Consider the following 23,835-nt stretch of genomic DNA (forward strand, 5'->3'; position numbering starts at 1 on the left):
ACATACATATTCATATGTATGTATGTATGTATATATATATATATATATATATATATATATATATATATATATATATATATATATATATATATATATATATATATAATTTATATATGTATGTATGTATGCATGTGTATATAAATACATATACATATATATATATATATATTTATCTATATATATACATATATATTGGTGTTGTTTACGTGCGTGTGCGTGTATAAGTTTAGAGATAGCATATCTCCTGGTATACAGGAAAAATTCAAGCCTTAGATAGCGCCTTCGATATTATTTTCGTCACTCGAACAATAGCTCCGATTTATTCTGAAAATTGTCACAATGCTTTCTTGTTTGTGATATTTCTTGCTCCACAATTCCGGAAGTGTTGTTTTACTTACTCGTCTTTATATGTTAAGTCCAGGTGTTCATAGTTATTACTGATGTTGTTAGCCTCAGCTGACCTCATGCGAGCAGGGGTTAGGAAGGAACACGTATTAGTAGATAAGACAAGGGTCGAAATTCCTACGAATCATTGATAGTGGATTTCATTGGATCGCCGTAAAGGTGGTGGGACTTTAAACGGTCCAAGATACCGTGAAATTTTATTAGTGAATAATGTGTTTTCTGAAATATCCTTAACTTCCGATGGCATATGTAAGGCCTTCGTGCTAGGCTCGTTAAATTCACTCTTGTCAGTTGTTAAACTTTAAAAGCAATGTGTATGAGAGACAATATGACTTACGAGGTCATAGCAACTGACATACCTAAGGTTTCCAGTCTTAATTTTTTTTCTAACATTAGTTATTCCTATGGAGCCTGTGACTATTTTGTTCCTACCTTTATTTTCTGATTTATTTGACTACCCGAGGCATATTAGTCAAAAATTATTTCCTATGCTAGGGTTAGACAGATTATTGTTCAATAAAGTTCAGTGCTCCTTATGACACTGGAAGCATTGAACTGAATGTATAGTACGGAACTGCTAACTAATATAATGAAAAGTTTACTTTAGCCAAGTTGATGCCTATGCACTAAAGTTACACCATTAAGAACTCCACACAACTCAGAGAATAATTCCTCTTATTCAGATATAAATACGCTGCTATTTTGGACTTCATTTCTTCTGTTGTAAATTCAAACAAACGTTCCTAGATAAAGTAAAATTTTTCATGCAGTCCCCAACAAACAAAGAAATAAACAAACTAAACTAATTCGCAGTATAACCTCGGGCACAGGCATAAAGGAATTTGTTTGTATCTCCCAAACGACCAAAGTTCAAAACTTGATCTGAAATTTCTGGCCTGACTCCGCCGAGATTCTTGCATTTTCTGCTACCTTTGTGCATAATGCATTCGGGTGAGGCTCAGAAAGTGCTTAATAAAAGAAGGTCGATTCTTTTCCCTCGCCATCTGGCTGTGACGTGCCGGGTTTTGCTTCTGGCAGTAAATGTAAAAATTTAATAGCCACAATAACATGGTTGGTAAACTGCAGGTTTCTTTCTCCGTTTCTGTTTCTCTGCCCCTTTGTCTTATTCTCATTATTCCGGATGTAATTCTTAATTCCTATAATGACACACACACACACACACACACACGCGCGCGCATTTGTGTACATTCTGTGTGTCTGAATGCATGTATTTGCAGTCTCTCTCTCTCTCTCTCTCTCTCTCTCTCTCTCTCTCTCTCTCTCTCTCTCTCTCTCTCTCTCTCTCTCTCTATATATATATATATATATATATATATATATATATATATATATATATATATATATATATATATATATATATATATGTCTGTGTGTGTGTATTTACAGTATATGTATTTATATATGTATAAAATCAGAGTAAAACATCAAGAGAAATACAATAATAGTATATAATAAGGGAAAGATATTAAAATTACGAACACTTTTTTTTTATTTAATGGAATTCACCGTCAGCCTCACTATTTTATTCCCTTGTATACGAAATAACGTTTTTTCTTGATGAAAACTGCAATGATCATACATATATATACTTATGTATATATACGTGTGTATTTATATATTCAGTACCTGAGTGGTTTGAGCTTCCTTGTTGAAACGGAATTTTTCTCCGAACTGCTCATATAACAGGCAACGAATATTATTATCACTGACAGCCATTCCAGAACTCCGGTTTTATTGGCAAATCTAGATAAGATCGAGATGCCAAGACTCAAAGTACTGGTTCTGATAATATAAAGAAATAGAGTAAATACTGAATATTAACATCTATGGTCGATGTAAGTGGGGGAGATTTTACCTTATATCGCAAATAGGGAGCTTTACTTACCGTATTTCGTATAATAATTACTCGACAGGATTGGAGAATATCCTTTTTTTTTTTTTCGACTATATGACATGTTTCCTGTATTCCGAGTTTAGTTGCTCAGTGAAACATTAAAACTTTCATTGATTCTATGGAGTTTACAGGATAGAATATATGCAGTCTACTCGGATATTTGGGAAGTGTAACGATGTGCGGATACTCTCTTATACATTAAATAAAGGAAACAAGTTTACAATGTAACTGGCTTGTTTTGTTAAGCGATGTAGAGAAAAATCAATCATTTGCTATAAATTTTACAAATTTTAGATACACATGAAGACTGCATAATCCTTCTTGTATCTGAAAACTGTGTGAAATGTGATTTCCATAATTCAAGTATAATCATTCACTCATGAGATAGAGGTGCTTCTTCGTCATTTTAGTTTTCTGTAAAAGAAAATTATTGTGCTGGCTTTGTCTGTCCGGCCGCACTTTATTCTGTCCGCACTTTTTCTGTCCGCCCTCAGATCTTAGAAACTACTGAGGCTAGAGGGCTGCAGAGTAGTATGTTGATCATCCACCTTCCAGTCATCAAACATACCAATTTGTTAGTAGTTTTTATTTTATTTAAGGTTAAAGTTAGCCATAATCGTGCTTCTGGCTATACTATAGGATAGACCACCACCGGCCCGTGGTTAAAGTTTCATGGGCCACGGCTCATACAGCATTATACCGAGACCACCGAAAGATAGATTTATTTTCCGTGGCCTTGATTATACGCTGTAGCGGCTTTACAGAAAACTGGATTGCGCCGAAGAAACTTGTGCGCATTTTTTACTTGTTTAATTTTGGCCTTGGCAACCGAATTCACCAGGATCATGATGCCAACCAACCTGGGAGGTGTTACAGACCGGCTTGTTGTTTAATTATATTTCTTATTTGTTTAGGAAATCCACTAATCACATACATGCAAAAGAACTTCTTATTAGTCTTTAACATTAAAAAAGTCATTGAAATAAATCAATAATATTCACTCAGAGTAGATGAAAATATCACAGGCAATTTTATCAAGTAAATACTGTGAGGGATCGTTGAAAACATTATACTGTTATTGTTCAGTGTCCACTCAAACCCACTTTTTTCCAATGCCAAAAAATAAATAATGAACGAAAATAAAGGTATTATATTTAGCTTGCTCGGAGATTCTCACATAACAACTAAATCTTCGATAGAAAGTTAAAACTAAATTCTCCGTAGCAGAAAATCAAGACCAAGAAACCAAGCTATTTGGAGTAAAGACTTCGGGGGGTAAGAACTGTGAGGACAATTAGGTACATTGGGAGGGTAAACAATATTGCAGTTGTCTGAAAATCAATACTTATCAGATATAGATATTACAGAAGCCGATATTGTGCAGGCTATTAATGAAATTAAAAATGGATTTGGAGTACCTGCCATATTGTTAAAGAAAGTGGTTCATTCAATCGCAAAGCCGCTAGCAATATTATTAAGGCAAAGTATAGATACAGGCAAGATTTATGATGAGCAATAATTACTCCTACTTTCAAAAGTGGTTCAAGACTAGAGAATTATAGGCCTGTGAGTCTGACATTATTATGAAAGTATATGAAAGGGTAATGAAAAAAATATAATGAAACATTTAATGAAAAAATAGATTGTTCAATATAGGACAACATGGTTTTGTACCTGGAAAAAACACACAAACCCAACTGTTAGTCCATCATGAAAAAATAAATGAAAAAGATACAATGTGGTTTACCTAGACTTTGCAAAAGCTTTTGACAAAGTTCATAATATATTAGCGAAAAAATTAGAAAACATAACATTGTTGACAAAGTAGGAAGATGGATAAAAGAATTTTTTGCAAAATAGAAAACAGATAGTGATTGCAAACGATGAGAAATCGGATGAAGCTACATAACAATATCCGGTAAATGTTAGCTGCATTGCTGTTTGTGATTATGATTGCAGACATAGACAGTAATGTTAAGGACTCAGTTGACACAAGAATAAGTAGAGAAATTGCTTGTGATGAAGATAGGAACTTCTCCAAACAAAAATATATAAATGGGCAGAGATAAATAGGATGGTATTTAACTCTGATAAATTTGAATCAATGAACTATGGTGATAAAGTAGGAATGCTATATGCATATAAAGGACCTAATAATGAGACAATCACAAACAAGGAAGCAGTTAAAGACCTTGGTGTGATGTTGAATAGAATATGTTATGCAATGATCAAATAGCAATTCTATTGGCAAAATGCAAAGCAAAAATGGGAATGTTGTTCCGGCACTTCAAAACTAGAAAAGCTGAACAGATTATGCTTTATAAAACGTACGTACGTAGTCCACTTTGAATATTGCAATATAATATGGTACCTTCATATTGCACAAATAGAGGTGTCAAAGGTCATTTATAGAATAGAAGAAGTTAAGGACCTTGACTACTGGGAAAGACTATTTTATATAGTCTTGAAAGGAGAAGAGAACGTACATGGTAATTCAAGCATGGAAACAGATAGAAGGAATTACCCATCATGGAACTAAAATTATCAAAAAGAGCAAGCAGAGGTAGATTAATAGTTGCAAAAACTATACCAGGAAAAATTAAGGAAAGCACATTAATCCACCACGCACCAGCATCGATAATGCAGCGTCTATTCAATGCGCTACCAGCTCATCTGAGGAACATAACAGGAGTGAGCGTCTCGACAAATATCTAAGATGCATCCCAGACCATCCAAGACTGGAAGATGCAAAATATACTGCGTTAGCAACTCTCTAGACATCAAAGGTGCCTCACACTGAGGGACCTGGGGCAACCCGAACGAATTGTAAGGTCTGTAAGGTCTGTAAGGTCTTGTAGATTAGATTTTCTATATCATTTCTTCCTTCATGGTTAGTTCACTGTCATTCGTTTTCTAATATAATTTTCATTTATTTATTTATTTTCTAAGTGTTCTAATTTTTTACTTTCACCCACTCCATTTGAATAACACCCCCTTTGGTTCCTTTCAGCAGTTGCACCGTGTACTTGATGCAGTGCAAAGTTCCATTTCCTTTCACTTCACTTCACTTCCCTTTCTCCTGTTACTCTTTCCTTCCTTTCCTTCAGCTGTTATCTCGTTTCATAGGCGTTTTTTATCTGGAGGGTTCCTGTCTTCGCAGATGGCGCCCGGCCATGCGGTCTTTCTTTGCGAGCAGAAAATGAATGGCTTCATATTTCACCTGTTATTGTTAAACTTACCTCGAATATTTCCCCGTTTTAATGAGTCTCTTCTTGATAAGAATATAATGACTTTATATTGCATTTTTCTTCCCGAATTCCCCCACCGAGGAATCGCGCGAGAGTATCGCCACTGTGAAAACTTTCCACTTCCATTAGCTTTGTTTTTCCAGACCTGCAAATTGTTGCTTTCTTATGTGTAAATTGTTTCCCGAGCCGGTCATCGCCGTCTCCCGCTTTCTTAAAGGTGCTGCCTTATTGTGAATGGTGAGAGACATTGCAATATCTTTTATTTTGCGACCCAGCTTCGTTTCACGACCTGCCTTTCGAGAACCCCCACCTCCACCCCCTCCACCCCCGCGACCCTACTCTCCCACCGCCTTCCTCAATTCTTTCAAAAGTAGCCCCGCTCTTTTCTCCTTCCTTTTGCGTCTTCATTTTCTTCTTGCTTCCGTCTCCTCGTCCTCCTTCTCTTGCTCTTCCTCCTTCACACTCTTTCCTCGGCACCAGATCTCCCCTTTCGCCCCCTTCCCCACCAAAGCACTCCGCAGCAAACTCCCGCCACCCTCTCAGAAGTCGGTTCCCTGGCTAAGACTCCTGCTTTTATGCTCCCTAATGGCTTAATACGTATGTTGTTCCCCCATGATGTAGCCTTTTCTGTGAGGGGGGAGTGAGGGGAGGGGGTTAGAGTAAGAAGGAGTCTCTCTCTCTCTCTCTCTCTCTCTCTCTCTCTCTCTCTCTCTCTCTCTCTCTCTCTCTCTCTCTCAGAAGGAAGACTTGTTAATTGCTAAACCGCAAACGCTTTTAGTAAATTCATCTAGGAAACGGAGGTGATGCAACATTGGTTAGAGAACATTTGCTTTGCTGTTCAGTAACACGCTGTTGTAGCAATTGATTATTTACACCCATAGCAAATGAAAGACCTACTCCCATTAACAGCCAAACGAACTGCCGTCATTTTACCCACAATGCTGTTGCATGCAGAGATAAAGAACTCAAGCACCATGTCAGATGAAATACTTGTTGTTTTTAGCGGATGTTAAGATAGCTATTAGGTCATACGCAGGAGGTACAATGATAGACATGCATTCAGACATAAGTCATACATAAATACACGCAGAGAAGGAACGCGAAAAAGGTACGGAATAATAAAAAAAAAGGTAAAGATGAAATAGAGGAGGCAAGGCAAGGATGAGCAGACCCATTTAGCATTTTCGTTGACCACTTAGCGCCCTCCTCGCTGGAAGTGTGACAAAAAGACGAGATGTGATGGTGATGGGAAGCAACAGAAAATGCCCGACGAAAAGTCTGAGAAAATGCTTTCTGGTAAGAAGAGTGACAGGATAATGGAACTTTGCAAAACCTGGACGTGGAAGAGAAGAGCAAGAAAAAATTATTCCCTTTGTGAAGGATGACTCAGAAGGAAATTAATTGGGAGAAGAAGAAGCCAAATAGCTGTGAAGAGCTGCTGCTCCTTACGAGAGCCGGCGCTGGGATTCATTGAAAGAACAGTTATTATTATTATTATTATTATTATTATTATTATTATTATTATTATTATTATTATTATTATTAAACGGACCTTATGAGATCTTAACGTATAGTTCAGGAATACATTTTTGCCTTGTAGAATAAGAACAAGAAGCAGAAGAAAAAAATTATAGAAAATAAAGTCTGGAACAATGAAAGAAAGTATGATAAATATTTGGATAATCCATATCGTTTTTTAAATGCGAGAACTACTGAGGCAAAAGCGGCGTTTTCCTGAGCCCGAATGACTCTTATCAATTCACATTTTATTAGGCAGGCTCCTCCCTAGCCCCAGGATCCCTAAAGAAAGACCCCTGTCCTTCGTAACACTCGGCTTACAAAGTGTTTCTGGCCAATTAATTAATCAATACTAGGTCCTCAAAAGATCATGCACAATTCTCTCAGAGATTTAAGTTGGTTTTTGAAAGCATGAACATTTTATTTGATAACTTTTCAAGCACCAATAAAGTAACTGCTTTCGGAAATCATCGAGAAAGTTTATGTGAGGATGTAGGATGTGGGAAGGATGGAATGAGAAATGAGGTGGGGAGGGGGGAGATGACAAGAGCATGGCGGGAAGAGGGTATCTTCATTTTGCATGTAGCGAGTACAGGTACAATCGGCCTATTATGTCTTGGCAGGTTCACCATAGCTGGAGGGCCATTTAATAACAGACAAATCGAATAATATAACAGATTATAGATATATATTTCTGTAACGATAGAACGTTAACAGACTTAGAATATGCAGATGATGCTCGTTTCATCAGCGAATTACCGAAAGATTTATTTACCTTGCTTAATAGCCTGTATCGATATTTAGAGAGACAGAGCTTAAGGCTTAAGGTAGATCTGAGAAAAACAGAGGCAATGAGGACAGAGTAAGCACAGTGGGATGAAACATTACTAGGCTGAGATAAGATTGATGGGGTTGATCAATACAGGTTCTCTTGAGTTGGAATTTAGTGAAAGTTTAACAAGGTCAAACAAACAACGGGAAGGCTGAATAAGATGAGTTAATCAAATTGATTGAAATTGCTTACGATTATACAATAATCCAGAAAGATCTGTAGCACTATTCTGACGTGAATCGAGGTACGACAATGAAACTATACCAAAAAGATTTTGTCGCAAGGAAAACAGAGCTTTCAGATGGATATTAGGAGTCAGATGGAAGGATAGAGTGAGGAATGACACCATAGGGGGAATTATGGAAGTTCCATATGCAGATGAGGTGATGATGACGGCAGGATGAAGGTGGCTGGGGCAAGGCTGAGCACCGCCCTGGAGAGAATAATAAGTGATAGTGTCAGCTTTAACCACCTCTACCACCTTCCCCCTTTGAAGCCTTTCCCTCCTCCGGACGTATTTACACACTCGTCCGCCACTCAGTGACACCGTTACTACCATACCACAGCACCTCAGTTAATCCCAATGTCTTCTGAAGTCTTCCCAACTGCAAATATCTCGATAGCTCTCTTTATATCCTCTACTATCTGCTCTTCAAGTATTTTCAGTTGTACTTTAAGCCCTTCCTCTTTTCCGAAATCCAGATCTACTTCTTTTCTATTCTTGGAATTCAACAGGTCTTAAATATGTAGCGACACAGAATTGCGTTCTATTCAGATGGCATCTTTCCAATAGTAATATTTCTTTTAAGATTATTTGCTAGTTAACTTAATTCTTCCCTCCGCTACAACTTTTTTCCCCGGAAATAATTGCTCAAAATCTTTCATAAAGGTTCAATATTTCCCACATATTTTTTTCTTACTCTTTATCTTGGCTGTCTTATTCCCAATCTTAAAAACCTCTTCATGATCGCACTTTCTGTCCTGCAATTGCCTTTCTGATTATCCCAGTTTTTCCTTCTATTAAATCTGTCTTTTTACCATCCCGTATGTACCTCCTTCTATTGTGTCTATTATTGGCCCCCCTCCCCCCCCAACGATATATACCAACACAAACAGTTTTGACATGAGACCCATTCCTTGAATTTTGTAAACTCTTCAGAATCTCATCCCCTGATTGATAACTGCCCAAGTCAGTCTCTCAACCACGTATTTTTATGTGTTATTCTCACTTCCATTTCGTTTCATTTACTATCATTTAATATTAGTTACCTTCAGACGAAGTCGGGGAACTGTAGTTCCCCACCACCCCCCGATTGTCTTATCCGTCCTTCTGTCCATGTGTCTGCCCGTCAGTGCGTCTGGCGCGCTTACCTTGCCATCGCAACTCCTCCTCCACGGCTGAAGGACTTTCATTCAAACTTGATGCAAAGGGAAACCATCAGGCATTAGACGTGCACGAAGTGAGATGGAAACCTATTATGAACGTCATTCGTCATTATTCATTGTAACGGAATCCTAAAAGGAAGTCGTAACTACCATACGGGATGTTTACAATGAACAGATTCAGCAGCATTTCTCTTCTAAAATTTAATATAAAGAGTATGATTTTGCGTGAAGGGAATTTAGTCTTATATGTAAGTGTTAAGGTATAGATGTGGTTGCTGTCGGAATGAAGATAGGCTCATGGCTCGATTAAAGAAAAGCTAAACATTCCTATTTACTCCTGAGAAAGGAACGTATTTAAGTAATCAGCGGTTAACTTCATCCACATAAAAAATTTTGTCGACAGTTTGTATACTTTGATACGCAATATTTTTAAGGTCAACTGCAACTGTCTAATAATAATTATAGTGTAGTATCTACAAAATTTCCTTTTCAGTATACTAAATACCTTATGAGGTGTAATGAATATATATATGTATATATATATATATATATATGTGTGTGTGTGTGTATATATATATATATATATATATATATATATATATATATATATATATATATATATATATATATATATATATATATATATAATTCATGCAATGGCACTATTATCATCGCTAGTGGTTTGCTCCCGGACTGCCACTCATCAATCAACATAGCTCTAAATAGTTATCAAATAGATGAAATTGGACTGCCAACCGTGTCCCTAGAGACTAGATATATGTATGTATGTATATATTTTTTGTATGTATTTATATATGCATGTATAAATGTATGTATGTAAGTATGTATGTTTGTATGTACCATATAAATGTTAATACTAGCAATTAAACCATGGAATTCCAGTTTGAAGTTTAATATTATCCCTCAGCATAATTATGCTTCATATTTGTTGTCTCCCCTCGTTCATTAGGTTCTCTCTTTTATCTAGATTTCCACAGCATTTAGTGTTCCACGCTTTATCATTATTAACCTGCCGGTCTGGTCCTCTTTTTCGCTTTCATCTTATCGTCTTCGTTCTCTGGTCACCTACCATCTCCTGCGAAAGCTATTCAGGTTTTATTGAGGTATTTTCCCCCTTACGTTTATATTGTAGTCAAGCAATACCTTTGTCCTTCTCTTAGGACATCATTCCATAATATTCTGTAAATATCTGATGCGTTTACCCGAATGAAAACCGCCCGAAAGAGGCTAGGAATTTTTTGTGGGGAGACGAAGCAGCGGCCGGGGATGACGTCTGAATATCGTTAGCGTAATGAAATTCTTAGCATTAGAATTCATGCCTGAAACTCCAAACAGTGACAGTGACCAGCGCTACACGGGTAAGGCCAAATATGCAATATAAGGAGGGGGCATCTGTGTAATGGATCGTAGGTCTGCTTCAAGGGCTCTTGCAGAATATTAATGGCCAATATAATGTGTCATACATCCACGAAACGGGACGTTTGGGGACAGGGGAGGGACAGAATGGACGAGGACACGGAGAATGAAGGGCAGCAGATTACGGAATGAGGTCAAAGGAAAGGGGAAACATTACAGGTAGGGGGAAGGAGATGAGATTAAAGGCACCAACGAGCCAACTATTATTGAAAGCGTTTCTAAGACTCAGTACTGCAACAGCAATAAAGCAAGTACTTGTGTTGTTCACTTTACTTGGTGTTCATGTTAACCTATTTCATTTAGCACAACCTTGTCACAAGCCTGAAACAAAGGTAACTATTTTATTAATACTCTGACATGATTTTTCCCCCTTATATCTATGTTTCAGCGTGCTTGTAGGAGGATGAAAGATGGTTATCATTATAGCACTATAAGAAGTTATTTCATACCACCATTGTACCATTAAAAGCTGCATCAGTCTTCCCCCTCTATAATAATTCTTTTCCTTGTTTTGAGTACCTTTACTCACACCAGTATCCGGAGGAGAGTTCCTGGCCAGTGATAAAAAAAAATTCCATCAGTTTTTGTTTATATAACGGGGAGGAAATAGTCGATTTCATCTGGTATGAATATAAAAGTGCTTCTTATAAAAATTACAGGGTAAATGATTCGGGAAACGAAGGAAATATAAAAATTCCGAGCTTGTGAAGTGAATTTTTTTGTCTAGTCAGACATGCTGTTGACACATGTAATGTAAATTGATGCGTATTCTTTACAGGTATATTAGTAATAACTATCATGCTATAATGGAGCAATCATCGTTGATTTCAAAATTTTCAAATATTTAATAATTCATATGCGTCCTGCTCTATACACTAATATGTACATTTTATACTTATCCGATACCGAATGAAGACCATCTTGCTTTGTAAAATATTCGAACTTTTTTTTTTTTTTTTTTGAAGGAATATTTCTTAGACAGTTACCCATATAGAAAAGGGATGAAGTCTACAGATTTGTGCAACAAGTACAAATATTATTATTAAAACGCATTTAACTGAAATTTTTTTGGTATCAGTAAGAAGCATCGAAGTTAAAATCCGGTGATTTAACACAAAGTTGGCCATCCTTGTATATATACTGAAAGGGAACCTGGTTGCTCTTTTGTTGTTCCTTGACAAGACAATATCCTACAAAACTACATATGCACACATATATCTGAAATGTATATTGAATACAAGCACAAAAAATTTGAGAGAGAGAGAGAGAGAATGAGGATGGGAAATACATATCTTAAAACCTATTAAGATGAAAACAAACAAGATGCGAGATGCCCTTGTCGGTCTAATTTCCCTGCTACAAATGAGTCCCTTTTCCCCAAGGAGGACGGACCCTATTTGAGAAAATGACTTTTATGTTAGAGAATAGTGAATTAAGGCTAGCTGTGAAGGGAAGTGACCCTTGATTTCGTTAGAATATTCCCTCTTAAATTCACGAAGTACTAGAGCTTCTCGTCTTCACCAGTCAGCTCAATTTGCAGACTATTGTTTAATAGGCAATATTGTGGATAAGACGCGGTTCTGAGACAGCTTTTAAAAACAGTGACAGTGTCTTTCTTACTTTTCTCAAAAATTAAAAAAAAAAAATCCGTTGCTGTCTAGCTCTGTATTTATAAAAATAATTTATTCCTTTCTATGTCTCAGAATTGTTCCGTAAATTGTTGTTGAATACAGAAAAATGTCTTCTGTGAAACGTAGAGCTTTATTCAAAATATTGCCATGTATGGCAGTCCTGTTGCCAGACATATAGCAGGCGAATTTAAAATAATCCCTATGGTGTTTATCCCTACTAATGATTTGGCCATTAGTACTTGATAATCAGGTATTCTTAAGCCTTCAAGTACTATGCCAAGTATTGTAAGCGTCTGGGTCAATGAATTTGACATAGAATTCTTCAAAATATAGTGCAAAATCATGCAGGTCTTTTTCATTCTCTTTTTTTTATATATGTCTGAAAGACTTAACCAACCTCATTTATTCTTTCATCATCTACTTTTTAGACAAGAATCATCTTTCATCTTTTGATGGGTTTTGATGATCCACCTATCATGTAGCCATGTCTTTTCCTAGTTTTCTTTTCACCTACTGGAATATTTCATTATTAATTCTGTTGGCTACCTTAGCACCGGTGCTTTGTAAACATCATCCTCTAGTTTTTCCAGAAAATATTCTCTCTCACATCTCTTCCTGTGCCCCATTCAACTTCGCATTCTAGCTTTGAATACTCAGCGCGTTCTGTTTACCGTTCTTCATCCCCTCACTATGATTTTTCTGCAGCGAGTTGCTGATAATATGTATAACTTTCTCTTTCTCTCTCGCTCTAACCCATACCCTTTTCCAATAAACGGGCAAAGGATCGGAAATCAGATCTGCACTTTAAACTTCCAACCTTCTAAGCCTTCTCCTCTCTCCTTGATCCTCAGAGATGCGATCAAGACCTTTTATGCTGAAACGGGAGCTCCAGAAATTTTTCTTCTTTTTTCTGTGAAGGATATTTCCAGTTTTGACTGTTTTCCAAACTTTTGTATTTCTCATTTTGTCGTAATCAGTCTTCTTCCTTTTGATTATTCGAAGCTATTTTTAATTCCATCAGTTACTTCATTAACTCTCTTTGTGTTCACTAATTGGCGAGTTCTTTACAGCTGTATAACCTGTTTCTCTTGATATTCAGATGCTGTGTATTTTTTATTTTTCTAGTTTCTCTCACGTATAATTGTGTATAAAACAAATGGCTAATTTAGTATTCTGTAAAAAAAACTATTGTGGCGGCTTTGTCTGTCCGTCCACACTTTTTTTGCCCTCCCTCAGATCTTAAAAACCACTGAGGGCAGAGGGCTGCAAATTGGTACGTTGATCATCCACTCTCCAATCATCAAACATACCAAATTGTAACTCTCTAGCCTCAGTAGTTTTTATTTTATTTAAGGTTAAAGTTAGCCATACTCGTACTTCTGGCAACGATACAGGTACTGTACATACCAACAACACAGGCTACCACGGGACCGTGGCTGAGTTTCATGGGCCGTGGCTGAGGCCACCACCGGACCGTAACTGAGTTTATGGGCCGCGGCTGAAAGTTTCATATGGCATTATACTCTGTACAGAAAACTCTGCTGCGCCGAAGAAACTTCGACTCATTTTTACTTGTTTAATCTTATATTGAACTGTAACTTATTTAATTATAAAAGCATCAAGTAAAAAAAGTCACAGGAATTTGAAGGTTTTTAACACGTGCTGTTTTCAGCCACATAATATTGAGCGTTTGAGGATAACAATTTCTCCAAATAATGTCCCTGGATGAATAAATGAAAGTCCTTGCAAAACCCGTGATGAGATTATTAAGGACAAACTGAAAGATCGCTAGTACAACGAATCACAAGGCATTAGTTTTTTTTAAGAACTGGCAGAATATCATTGCTTTAATTGTGCATTTGAGAGATTCTGATCATCCTATAAATTGGGGTGAAGCAAGGTCCACAGTTCCGTGTAATAACACAATTAAAAAGAATATTATCGGATCTGATTTTATCAGTGGTAGTGTTTTAAACTTGAAATACTGTCACTGATTGATTTGGAATTTTTAAACTTGACGCTGTGATGATAAAAAAGTTATTTACAAATATAAACATACAGATTAGGATATAGTTCTGTACGTGTTTCACATTAGAGTTTGTATATTTGTTTGTATGGCTTCCTATTCCATTTTTCAGCTTGTTACCACATTATCCCGGATTGTCCCTTTCCTTACTACCCTTTGACAATTAACCATCTGGTGGTTCTTGTTTCTTTTATCTAAATTTTGACCATTCTTCGAAAATGTTTCTTATGTGCCCCGACGATCCGTGAATGAATTCCAAAATACTTGGGACTGAACCTCGGCCTAATATTTTTCTGTCATACCTCCTACAAGTACTTGCAATAAAGTATGTATATTATTATCACTTTATTGGCACATCAGATCCTACGTCTCCTCCTTTGCCCTCCACTATATCTAAAGAATGTTTGGATTTGCTTTCCCAGTACACTATATGAATTTAGTGTTACAGTTCAGGAAACTGCTGTATTCTATCCAGTAGCTTTGCAGATGACTCTCGATGTCTAAACTGAATGAAATTCTTGATTTTTTTTTAAGAAAAACTCTTACTGGATTTCATGACCCGAGTGACAAGGGTTTTATTATTATTTCTCATACTTAACAAAACTCCTTGTTGATTATTTTTCTCTTAATCAAGAAAAATCCGAAGGGAATTGAGATAAATATTCGTTTCTCCTTTTTTTTTTTTTGGTATTAAAACTGTCGATGGCCTATTTAAAAAAAAAAACGATGATTATTGCAAATTAAAATCCAGGAAACTGATGGCCACTCCATCCCATCATTACCATACCCAGATGATAAACCTGACGTTTCATCATCATAAATGATGATAGGGGAGTATTTCTGGCACCACAGTCCATTTATAATGCCATTATACTCCTCATGTCCATCAGTTTGCTAAATTACCTGGTGATTTTGTTTTAGTGGTCCTATTGAAATAGTGTTCAATTACGGTCGAATTTTTCGTCTCGATCATAACCCTCCTTTTATTTATTCTATATTTATTTTTCAGAAAGATTTATGGGCGGTTTTATATTTGAGATGTAATTTTAGCATTCGGAAACCATTCCCCTATTTTCAAAGAATTTACTTTTTCAGCTAATGATGATGAGAGCAATTAGTCCATGGAAAGGTGTGTGGGGCATAAATCACGCTTTTTCATCGTTATGTGAAAGCAAATTGTTCTTTTATATTGAATGTATTTTATCAAACTTCTTGGTGTCTTCAATTTTCTTTGTGAACACAAACTATACTTATATGCTGGACATATGTTACCATACTTTTTATTGTCTTGGATTTTTTGTTGCTGGATTAGTTTTAGTCATTAAGAGATTTTCCAGGCTAAAGGCCTTATATTCGAATTTTAAAACCATTAACAATATATTATCAATATAGTAAGTGCGGAGTGAGGAAAAGAATATGCTTTGTCATTAATTCTTGCGACTTACAAATTATGCAAATTTTTGTGGGTAACTTGATTTACAGTAATGTTAACAAAAGTACAGAATTAGGACTGAAGTACCTTTTATAGTACAGAGAAGTCAAGTAATTTGTTGAAAGGAGGACTTATTGAGTGAGCATACAGTTTTAAAAAGTCCTAGATGTGTAATTTAAACGGATTTTGAAATACTAAATTTGTATTCACAATGCTGTATGATGTGACGTATTTATACCAGTAGTTTGTAACAAAATATCATTGCTTTGTAAGATTTTAATATTAAGACTAATATGGAAACCATAGTGACAGCCATACTGTATCTCCTAACAGTCCTTTACAAAAACATAACTTTTATCTCTGTGAATGTTACTTAGAGCAAACATTCATCCCAAATGTAATCATACGGCCAATTATTGATTTGGCAACCACTTTGTGACATTTGTTGAATCATATCAGTCCTCTATCTGCGTGATTTGCATATTTGCATGAGAGAACTTACTCATTTGGCTGCAAAAATATCATTTTATCAGCAGTGTTCAAAAAACGTTTCATACTTCCGCCGAGTTATCTACCTAAAAAACTTCGAGGATCTGTATACTTGTGTTAGTACTATGCACTCTGGTGTGCAGCCAAAGGGTCATAGAGAGTCAACAATAACTGCAGATGAGATTTGTATCCCAGTACTACGTAATATGGTGAGCCGCCACCAGGGCGGCGGTGTAGAGCCTTGTTGCCTCTGCAAAAGCCCGAGAACCGCCGGCATTGAATATTCGTTGAGCGTGCCCAGTGAGTGTCTTCGTTCATCATCTTCATAAAAATGGTGCGTTATGCAGTCTGAATTTACTTGCCTTTTAACATACTTCTTGTATGGAAGATAATTATTATCATGGAATTATCTAGGAACTCTCATAAGCGATTGGAAGTAGACATTCACCATGCAGTGCTGGATTTTGGCGGAAATTCGTCCGAGAGACGGATGATGACGTCACACTTCGAAGATGACGGAAATGGCGGAAATTTTCTCCGCCATGTATATTCACATCGCAAGAAAGGAAAATAGCACTTGTAGAATGAAATTTTTATACCAAAATTTTGTATTTGAGTTTTTTAACCGTTTCTACATTTATGAATGGTTTACTGATAATGAATTACATCTGGAATTGGGCCATCACTCACTGACTGCATGGAGAGTGGCGGAAAACTTGAGGCAGAAACTTTGTTGTCTGTGGCCGATTTCCCAGATATCCTACCTCTGTGAGGTAAGGCAGTCGTACTTTCATATATTTAACTCATTCATTAATAAGCCTTTATGAAACATCATTAATAAGGGAATAAATTTATGCGATGTCTCAAACTTGAACAGGTACTTTGTGAATAAGATATTGAGTTTCAAGTCGTGTAGCGCTTGTGTTAGTCCAGGGGCCAGACCCCAAATTTTGGGTGATTGGTACCATTCGAGGTGGCAAAACTTTAAGCTGTTTTTTGGATAGTCTGATATCTAAAGTTAATGAAATGACATGATAGCCATTTCAGATGAGTAGCTTTTTGATTGATATCACCGTTCAAACATATAAGTGAGACGAAATTTAAGAGAGCCATTTTTCCAAGTTCAAGTAACAAAATCATTCATAACTTTAAAACTACTCAACATATCCTCACAAATAAGGGCTCAAAATGTTGCTCATGGGTTTCTCTAGGTCAAAATATAAATTAGGTGTATATATGTTGCAGACTTTATTCATAGTACAACAAATGTATTTTTATCCATAATTTTTCCATTTTTTGGAACATCATTCTGTGACCACTATATACAAATATAGAAACAAAATTCAAATCTAAAGCTATAAAGCTTCAGGGGAAATCTAATTAAAGAAATATATTTGGTTATAAATGAATATTTGTTGTAAATGAGGTTTCCATAGCAAACGCAAATATCTCTATTTTGACAATTAAGTGAAATTTTTAGATTGCTATCCTATGATGTAATGTGTTATTTTTTCACCTCAAGGGCACAATGTACCAATTCCAATAAACTTTTTACATACTTCTTTAAATTCTAAGTATAATCTATGTACATAAAAATATTAAATTATATTTCAATAGCTTTCAGAGGTACAAGAGGCGAGAGGTTTGACACAATATATAAATTATTTCTCAACTCATAAACATATATAATTATGCTACTTTCACCAGTAGTTTTGGCCAATTATAGACAATATTATTAAACTAATTAAGAATTCATTGCACTTAGACTGGGTAAATATATGCAAAATGACTAGGTATTTGTAAAGCGTGCTTCTGTCTTTTTTTTTTTCTAATCACAGCCAGACAATTTTGTGCAGTTAGATTATCATCTTGTTAATTAAGGGTGACGTTTCATGTATGGACTTCTTAGAACTAAACTCAGCCTATGAATAATAATATTCTATCAGCTCCAACATTGAATCATCCTCTGAATCCTCAGAATCCGGTTCAAGGTCAGGTTCCTCCTGCTGCACTACTTGGTTAGTGCAGGTCTGCAGCTTGTACATATCAGTACATGTGAGGCCACTGACCAGACATCTGCAATCAGGCAGCTTGCAAACCCGTGAACACTTGCAAGCCAGTGGCTCCAACACCACTTCTTCAATCCAGCCATGCTCACTGGGGCTTGGAATGTTGGGCTTGGACTCCAGACAGCAGCCTGGAAGTTGGCTCTCTCTGAGTGTGTAGGAAGAGGCAGTCTCTGCATGGTGGCAGTTGGCTTGACTCTGCTTCCCCTCTCTTGGCACAGAAAAGCTGGTAGCGCAGCTCGTTGACACTGCTGCACCTGACGGTACTGCTTCTGCTCTTGTTGCTCCTGCAGTCAGCATACATTGCACAGGTAAACTGCTCAACTTCTCAAAGATCTCATTGCTTAATTCCCAGAGTTGGCCCAGCTGCTTGAATGCATGGTTAGTTGGGTCCTTCTTGAGTAGCTTTAATGCTAATAGCTTACCTTTACCAGCAAAGCAGCTAACAGAGTCACATCTAGTGAATGCATGTAGGCCAATCAGGCATCTTGAAAACGCTTCCCGACGATTGCTAGAAGAGTGCAGATGGTATGAAAAGCACCCATCCTGATGATGATGCTGCTGAACTGTTTAGGGTTCTTCCAGGTGATCTCGACAGCCTTTGCATATAATGCCTGGTCAAAGACGCATACAATCTTTGTCAGGCCCAGTGACTGCTGAATGTGGAGTGATTGTTTGAGAATCTCATTGACTGTGGACATCTGTGCAGCAGGGGCATTGATTGTGGGAAGGTAGCCAATGTTGTCAGGGGTGGCTGCCACTTCCTTCCGGGTGTTGATGTTGAAGCCTGTCCAGCTGCTCACTGACTGATCTTTCTCTTGCAGCATGCGGCCCAGCATCCAAACAAGATTCCTCTGCCTGGCAAGCTTGGTCTCCATGTCAGCAACAACTTCGGTGGTCTTGGTCATCGGTGGGCCTGCCCGTTGCCCGGCGTTGTATGTTGGCAGCATCAACGGAGGTGCATCAATGCTCCTCTTCTTTGTTCTAGCCACAGTAGGCCTGGGTTGGTCAGGGACTAGGACTGTTATCTTTTCCAGCACAGCAATGCCATTCACCCTGTGTGGCGTACCTTCACCACTCAGCGTTTCTTCTAGATGGTCAATGTTGTCCCAAGCCAAGGCTGTGAAGAGACTAGGAAAAATGTTGCTTGGCAGTGTAGGACCACCTCCTGATGTAGACAACTTCTGCATTCACAGGGCAGTGTCAATCTCCTCCATCTGTGAGTATGCAACAGTGTCCAAGCTGAACATTATCTGTCAAAGACTTAACACTGAAGGACAGGGCAATGTGTTTGGGTGGCTTGACTTTGCCATATGTCACTGCATACACTATGTCCTGGCCAAATGATTGCATGAGACGCTGAACTCTTGGGGTTACACTGTCAATGCTGTCAGGGTCGTTGGAGCCTGAGCAAGATGCGCAAGAAATACAATAAGGATTCTGGAATAATATCAGATTTGACACTCTCTATCTCTTCTGGCCAGGATTGGTTGATATCTGGGCATCACCTCTGGACAGGGTCTTCAACTGTTTCTTTAGAGACTGGTTTTCCCTGACAAGCTCCTGTACTGTTAAATTGTCTGGATAGATGAGAAGTTTGCCATTATGATCTGGGATTATGTGAAGAGAACCACCAAACTCGGTCTCAATCCTTTGATGCATGTGCTTTTTGGTGGAGTCCTGTACTTTATCCACACCAAAGTTCTTCATCGATGCTGCAAGTTTAGAGGTAATATCAGTCATCATCAGAACTTTTGGGGTACCGAAAAGCTCCTCACGGATGTAATGAAAGATTTCACTGTATGACTGACTAACAGCCGCCTCATATATATCTTCATCTTCTTGAGCATTGGCACTAAGAGCACCCTCCTGTTGTGAAGTTTCACTATGTGTACAATCTGTAGCAGGACCGTGGTACTGTGCTTCTGTAGCCACAATATCTCTGCTAACAATGCCAAGAATTCTGCTGTCCAGTTTCTTTGTGGCGGCACTCCTGATCTTAACATCAGCTGTAAGTTCTCTGCCTGTCCAGTTTCTCTTTGGCGGCACTCCTGATCTCAGCATCAGCTGTAAGTTCTCTGCACTTCACTAACACTTCTCGGGTCTTCTGTCGTTTGGCGTGTTTTTTTTTTTGACAAAATATACAATTTGCTTCATATATTCTTGAGGTGGATGGGCTTGCACGACCAACCCTTACATAACTGCCACTGGTAGTCTTCTTTTTTTGTGCAATGATGCCAGCTAGTGCTTTCTTCATTGTGAAGATGCTACATTTCCTGTGATAATTGAGATCTGGGATCTCCCCTTCAGGAGTGTCTTTAGCTAATTCCAGTATGGGGTCATGTTGCCGTATTTGAGCTGCCCGGAGGAGAGTGTGTCAAGAGTCGACAGATTTTGGTGTCATTAGGTTGTCGGTATCATCTGAACAATGAATGATGCACTTTAGCCTTGGGCCCTTTGGAGGCGGTTCCGGACAAGGGTGTTCAGTGTCCGCCATCATTCAGCACTTTCACCTGTAACAGTTAACAATATGGATTAAGAAACATAATCTGGCAAGGGTTAAGATGTAAATAATATCAAGATCGGGATTTCTGTAAAAAAAGAAATTTTTAGTTTTTTACCTTTTAGACGTCAATATATAAAATTTTAAGAAAAAAAACTCCATTCAAAACAGGAATCATCACCCTACAATCTCATCTCTATGACATTTTATCAAGAAATTACTTGCTTTAGTGTTATTGAACGAAATATAGCTAAAAAACGCATTTTTGTTTATTTTGCGGATAACATGCCTTCAACTTCCTGCTTCATTTGCACACGAATTTTGACACATACCAAAAACATGCATAGAAGCAAATCTGTGCAGAATTTAATTTGCTAAATTATTAGGTTCTATACCCTTCATGTATACAATGCACCGTTTTCTTGGAAAAAATGAAAATAAGAAAAAAATACCCTGCGAAAATGAGTTTTTCACAAAAATAAGCCACAAAGCTACCAACATGGAAATGCTATCATACCATTTTTTACTTCTATTGATGCAGCAAACAAAATGGCACAAGTAAAGTTTTGCTACCTTGGATGGTACCGATATTTGGTCCGGCCCATGGACTAAATACTTGACACCGCCTCCCCATCCCCTTTTATATCCTAGAGTTTGGGGGACCACAGTAGGAAAGCGGGGTTTTGGGCACGGAAAAACACTGAACGAATAAATGCTAGGATAGATTTTACCGAACCTATAACCAGGGTGGTCCTTATTATGTCTTTATTTTTTTTTTAGTAAATATATGTCAGGTTTCTTTTTGTCTGCATTAATGGTTATTAGAGCATGCAATTAATCTGGTGGTCATTTTGGCGGCCATATTGATACTCGTCCAGAAGGAGCGCTCAAAAAATGGTAGCAAGGATTATTTCATTCAGCTACCCTTAATTACCCAATATACACACCTTTTGCAATTTTAACAGAAAATCCCCACGGAAAGACATAATCCCATAAATAAAAGCTTAATCCTACTCGTCTGGCTCAATTCCTTTGTTTCGAAAACGGTTCTAATTTCCTTTTCTCAAGTCTATCCCCACTGACTTTCTCATTAATTGTCTTGTTTTTCTGTCTACCTCGCATTACTCAAAACCTTCCTTTACATTCAGTCTTCCTGCATTTCCGAGACTTTCTAAAAACTGTAAAATCGTTTTTTAAAGAGGATGAATAGAATAATACGCGAGGATTAAGAATCCCAGTGGAAAAGAATCTGAAAAGAGGATTAGGAGGAGAAAGAGCAGGAGGAGGAAAAGAAGGGGGTGGTTGCAGGTGTCGGAAGGGCGTGAATGTCTACTGCTTTGTTCGTTCATCAAATTCTCATTTTTCTTACGAGGATTCTAAGTTCGACGTTTCTCTATTACATTACATCGTTGCTAAAATATTTTTCAGCAAGGTAATGCATCAAAAGCGTATAAACTGATTTTGTTAGTTTTTCTTACTAAGTGACGGGTTTCATAATAAACATTTTCGCACGATAAATAGCTTCATAACTGGCAGTTAGAAACTCGTTTCATAGTACCAGATAAAGCACAGACCCTTGTTAATATTTAATATACATCCGATCAGGACAGAGAATAGTAGGATCTGTTCGCCTAAAGTATTAGCTTCTTGTAAAATGAAAGGACTTAGTTATGACACGTAAAGCTGCAATGAAAAGACTATCATTTCAATGAAGTATCTTGATTACAAAATAACAAAAAAAAATTGCAAAAGCTTAGGTCACAGTTGTTAAAAGCACTAATTTTAGTGGACGAATTTCTCGGTACTGAGCTTGACATCTTGCATTTTCGGCGAATTCTCTCTCTCTCTCTCTCTCTCTCTCTCTCTCTCTCTCTCTCTCTCTCTCTCTCTCATCCTGGATGTTTCTGAGGGATCATTAAGTAGTTGTCCAGTCACTTAAGTGGAAGCCCTCTACCAAGGCAACATCCTGGTTTTGGAATCCAGTGTAGAAAAGCACCTCGCAAATTTTCAATAATTTGTAAATATTGTAGGTATATAATTTTGTAATATTTTGTTAATATCTTACATATATAAATGTGAAATATAATATTTTTCATATTATGTAAATGAAATATATTTTACTTATTATGTAAAAGAAATGTAATATCTTTCTAATAAAAGATAAAAAAAATAGCTAGTCCAGTCCCTCAGCGATAAGGGCATACGATGCAACTTGGAAAACTGCTCCTCTGCTATCAGAGGTCCCTCACTTGCCATATGAAGAAAAGTGGGAAATGAAATTGACATCAGGGAAGCAGAATGACTCTCTGAGACTAAAGCACCTGCTTTCTGCAGGCACGGTTCTAAAATAATAAGTTACAAATGAATAAGTACTCATGTCAAGGGTCTAATGGTCACAATCACCAATTCAGTGTAAATATAACTGAGTTAGTCAACGAAGTCTCTCATTTCAGACTACCTTTAATTTCTCCGGCACTTAACCGAAAATATGTAAAATCTGGAGGTTAGGAGTTTATTGCGTGTGACTAGGAATCGACTCTTGAGAAACGGAAATATTCTATCGTTGAGCTATTTGAGGCATATCTCAAGAAAGAAAATGGAAGGCAGGAAACTGCTCGCAGGTGATCAGTCTACCGTCTGCATGCATATTTCAGTTAGGACTATGGGAATAATACTTATCACAGATGTAGAATAGATAAGGAATACGGTGGTCGCGTCTAAGTACCAGCCTCTCTTTGGTTTGGGGAGCATAAACCAAGTTGCAAGGATGACCAGCTCCCAGTCAAAAAGTAAAGAAAGTAAAATACACCACACGAGGACAAGACAGAATCCTTGCTGTCTTTGTTAGTATTTTCTCAGAATTAGTTATTTTGTATTTTAGGTTGTAATGCCCTATTTAATATTTTATATTATTTCAGTACTAATCAAAAAGTTAAAAAAAGAATAC

At 37.2% G+C, this 23,835-nt stretch overlaps 1 long non-coding RNA gene across 1 annotated transcript in view; it reads left to right on the forward strand.

Moving 5' to 3' along the window:
- The window catches only part of LOC136853463 (uncharacterized), a 568,042-nt gene that overhangs the window by 543,193 nt on the left and 1,014 nt on the right, over nt 1–23,835 (forward strand). The gene's annotated exons all lie outside the window — the stretch shown is intronic.

This window comes from Macrobrachium rosenbergii, chromosome 27 (genome assembly GCF_040412425.1).
Source record: "Macrobrachium rosenbergii isolate ZJJX-2024 chromosome 27, ASM4041242v1, whole genome shotgun sequence".
NCBI classification, from domain to species: Eukaryota; Metazoa; Arthropoda; class Malacostraca; order Decapoda; family Palaemonidae; genus Macrobrachium; species Macrobrachium rosenbergii.